The 4,921-nt window shown below is 39.6% G+C and overlaps 1 pseudogene; it reads left to right on the forward strand.

Annotated features, from left to right (window-relative positions):
• The first annotated feature begins 2,773 nt into the window (after positions 1–2,773).
• Positions 2,774–3,147, forward strand: LOC122707476 (annotated as a pseudogene).
• The last annotated feature ends 1,774 nt before the right edge of the window (positions 3,148–4,921 follow it).

Consider the following 4,921-nt stretch of genomic DNA (forward strand, 5'->3'; position numbering starts at 1 on the left):
AAAAAAAAATGTGGTATAGAATACAAAAAAATATATCAACGTACTCTATACATGACTGCTCAAAACAAATAAAAAGAAAATCCAAGAAATGAAAAGAGCATTCACCGTCAGTAATAACAAGCTCATGCCTTTTCCAATATGTCCTTAGAAGATCTTGAATCTGACTATTTGCTTAATGATAACTAGCTGTTATTTTAATGTCTATGAAGAAAGCAGGGAATTCCCTACCGGTCCAGTGGTTAGAACTCTGTGCTTCCACTGCAGGGGGCCTGGAATTGATCCCTGGTCTGGTAACTAAGCTCCTGCATGCCTGATGGTATAGCCAAAAGAAAAAAGAAAAGAAGAAAGAAAGCAAACAAATAAAGCCTTGAACCTGCATGAGGCAAGCAAGCAGTTGAAAATGAGATGTATGCCTATAAGCAGGACACTGGAGAGAGTACCGCCTTGATGAGAAAGGGAACAGAGCAGGAAAAACACAGACACACATGGGAATTGTAAACTTGCCATGTGGAACACAGATGGTGCAGTAGTACCTCAGCTGAGAAGTAGTAAAAACTGGTTCTAGAACAGTAAAATAAGGAAATTATTGCAACATTTCAAAAACTAGGGGTACCTTGGATTCCTTAGAAAACAAGTCCTACTGAAGACAGTTCCACTATAAAACTAACAAACCACAAACTGGTGACTCAGGGGTTCAAGATTCATCTATCTGGAAACACTACCATCCTAAGAGTCTGTTCTTTCAACTGGATGGACAAAAGTGGGAGTGGAGAAAGTATTTGTTGTGGTTGTTTAGTTGCTAAGTCATGTCCAACTCTTTTGCAACCCCATGGACTACAGTCTGCCAGGTTCCTCTTCCCATGAGAATTTCCCAGCCAAGAATAATGGAGCGGGTTGCCATTTCCTTCTCCAGGGGATCTTCCTAACCCAGAGATCAAGCTGGCAACTTCTGCATTAGCATGCGGATTTTTTTACCTCTGAACCACCATCTGCTCTTAATTACCTTGGACTAGACTGACACATAACTTTTACCTATATTCCACAGTAAGAATTCATCATACGACACCACCTCGATACTTGTACCAATATTTAGCAGTGTGCCCAGAAGAACGTAATGGTTTTGTAAACATATAGCAATTATCTTTGCCACATTGTCCTATCAAATAGATCAGTAAGAGTTATTGATTCTGCCTTGGATATCAGTAACTGATCCATCTTCTTTTCCTTCTCCATGTCTTCAAGCTTGTTTAGACTGTCATCCTCTTTCACTTGGAATACTGCAATAACATTCTGACTTGTCCTATGACCTGATTCTCCCTACCATTGTTAAAATACTGTGGCTGTAAATAATACTAGCTCTAGATAACTTTGGAAAAATTGGGAACTTATTATACAGGGCTCTTTATTATCTTATGGACCCTGAAACAATAATAAAGCTAGGTCCAGGAAAGTTCTGGGAAAAGAAATTGAAAGGGTGTCAGGATTGCAGCCAATAGTCAGGTATTCCCTGTCGGCCTTTATTTTATTTGGCCTCTCTTTAAGAGAAAATTTTTTCTCCCAATTCACAGTGGGGTTTCCTATCTTTTTGGGGGCCAGCACCACGAGGCATGTGGGATCACTGTTTCCTGACCAGGGACCAAACCTGTACCCGCTGAGTTGGAAGCCCAGACCCTTAACCACTGGACTAGCAGGGAAGTTTATCTTAACATTGCAAAAAAATATTCAGTGTCTTTTCCATCCTCCTTTATGGCTCAGCTAGTAAAGAGTCCACCTGCAATGCAGGAGACCTGAGTGCCATCCCTGGGTTGGGAAGATCCCCTGGAGAAGGGAAAGGCTCCCCACTCCAGTATTCTGGCCTGGAGGATTCTGTGGACTGTATAGTCCATGGGGTCACAAAGAGTCAGACACGACTGAGCAACTTTCACTTTCACTTTCCCTTCAATATGCTACCACTCATAGACAGCTTTGGGGTGAAAGTATTTTTTTACGTCTGTCTTCTGTCTACAAGGGCTAGGACCAATCGAAGTCATCTACTTCTTTTTATCACCCATGGATCTGACCCTGATGTTTTATACAATCCAGGCAGAGTGATTGTTCAATAAATATTCAACAAACCAGTGAATGACCAGCAACATTATTCTATTTTATTCCATTCAGCATATTGTTAGCCACCTGTAATTTAAGAATTCATGTTCTGATTCAGTCAAATTTTTCATCCCTCAAGAAAAATTTGTCATGATGACTAAGCCTCAAAAGAAGGACAATTGCTCCCTTATTTTCTTGATTTTATGCTTCAGGACTTGTCTTATCTGGCTGTGGCATCATAAATCGTCTCCATCTCGTCCTCTGTTCAGCTTCGCAGACAGGTTCTGTGTATTTGCCTTCCTTGTAGATCTCTGTTAACTTGGAGCTTACTAAACACTTTTGCTCCACACCCACATATTAATTATTCTGATTTTCAAAATTCTTGTAAAAAAAAGGTACAATATGAATAAAATTCAGCTTATAGATGATTGTATAGTGTCTTAGGAACTATTTTATTTGCACTAACAACATGCATTTGTTCTTTGTTTGTTTTGGTTTTACAAAACAGCCCCATAAATAACTAAGGATGGAACTTTTTCCCCAAAGCTACCAAATCCCACATGATTTTGTTATCAGATCCCACAGGAGATGATTGTCTCATGTAGCATTCAGTGAAACAGCTTTCTTGGAAGCAAAAACAAATGTTGTCAAGAAAAAAATGGACTGCAGGCAAACCCCTGGCCATTGAAAACTGGCAGCTGCTGGGGAGCTGAAGGCCATTTTAAAGGAAACCCGGGGAAAAAGAGAAGTATTGCGGTATTTAAGGGCGAGGATTTGAGCTGAAGTTTTCAATGCCCTTGCTGATAAAAGGGAACCCTGACCATCATTGTCTCATGAAAATCTTCTAATTAATGAGTTAATTCGGGAGTATTTGAAATTCAATATGAGTATACAAGTCTGCCCCTCAGGAGATTCTGGTCAACCTGTGGTTCAATTGGACAGTTTCTCATCTGTGAACTAAGTGATTTTGAAGAATCAAAGGATAATACAATACCTCTTTTTTATCGAATTTCGCTCATTTCTTGCATGAAACTAAGGATAACATCCGAAATACGCTTCTAAAAGGGTCTTCAGCTGCCAAACTCAAATCTTGGCAGACAGTTTAGTGGAAGAAAGCAAATGGTCTCCCAACTAGGGACTGAACCCAAACCCTCACAGTGCAGGTGCAAAGTCCTGACCAGTGGACTGCCAGGGGATTCCCAGAATGAATATAAATCTTGACTGTTGTAATAAACTTTTAAGAAACATAAAAAAATAAAAACAAAAGAAAAATGGATTGTAAGTAAATTGTATGCCAGTTTTTATAAAAAGAAAAAAAAATGGAGCATGGTTTACAGGCAACATCAGTTGGTGGTAACAATTTTGAGGCTAAAACCAGACTACCCAAGATTAAGTCTAAACCTCCTAATTTTTTGGCTGTGGTACTTTAGGCAGGTTAATTTATCTATAAAAATAGATATGATAATAGTACCTACTTCAGAGTATCACAGTTTGTTAAAAGGATTAAATGATGTAATGGATGAACAGTATTTGGTAAACTGTTTAAATTTACAGTAAACACTTATGCCCACTGGAAAGGTAGAATGGGTGTTGGTATAGACCCCAACTCTGGACCCATGACACCAGAGTTCAAATCCCAGCTCTACCTTTTACTGACTACGCCACCTTGGGCAACTTCCCTAAATTCTCTGTGCTTTAGTTTTCTCATCTATTAAAATTGGGACCACAATAGTACCCGCCTCATAGAATTGTTGTATAGAATAAATGAATTAATGCTTGTAAAATGCTCAGTAAATTTGTTATAACTGAAAATTGCTTCTTGTTTGGGGAGATGCTCAAGATATTTTCCAGGGTTGAGTACTCATTACAGTTAAGCCTGACCAGTTTTATTGCTGTTTTCTTTGCAGTTGGCAAGTTGATATGTGTGTATTTAAATAAACTCCAATGTTTTCAAATAAATTTATCATTTTTATTGTTGACATTTATTAAACTCCAATTAAAGTTATTGACCTTACTCTAAGCAAAAAGAAGCTACAGAAAGGAATCATCAATGACTAAACTAGCATTCCATACAGAGCTACTCACCTACTCAGTAGGAGTGGCTTTTGTTACTAGAAACCAACATTTTCCTATTCTTGAAACTAATATTTTGGTCTGGGGTATCAGACAGATGCAGGTCGCTGCATCCCAGATTCATTCAAACCACTCCAGATCTGGTGTTTCTGTCCCTTTATCACCTGCAGTGTGCTAAGAAGGTGGACAGATGTGTGTTGCCCTGGGGGATTAAATATAAATAGATAGATGATAGATAGACAGATTTTCAGCTCCGCTATTTTATTTCAGATTTTTGGATGTGCTGGCTCTTCACTGCTGCGTGCAGTCTTTCTCTAGTTGCGGTGAGTGGGGCCCACTCCCTTGTTGTGGTGTGCGAGGTTCTCATTGCAGTGGTTTCTCGTGTTGCAGAGCACCAGTTCTAGGTCAATAAGCCTTCAGTAGTTGCAGCTCAGGGGGTCTAGAGCCAGGCTCAGGAGTTGTGGCACATGGACTTAATTGCCACGCAGGATGTGGCATCTTCCTGGACCAAGGGTGGAATCCGTGTCTCCTGTATCACCGTGCAGATTCTTATCCACTGTACCACCAGAGAAGCCCTTCAGCTCTGTTACTGAACAAAGCTATTTAAGCCAGTTAAATGCATGTCCCCCTTTCCCAAATAGTTCTCCAATTGAAAATATAAATGTAAAATTTTTATTTGAGTGTACGCTACATTTATCTGGAGTACTGAAATTCTGTAGTACAGGTCCATTTACGAACAAGTGCTGCTTTGGGGGAAGTAATC

Source organism: Cervus elaphus, chromosome 14, assembly GCF_910594005.1.
Source record: "Cervus elaphus chromosome 14, mCerEla1.1, whole genome shotgun sequence".
Classification (NCBI taxonomy): domain Eukaryota; kingdom Metazoa; phylum Chordata; class Mammalia; order Artiodactyla; family Cervidae; genus Cervus; species Cervus elaphus.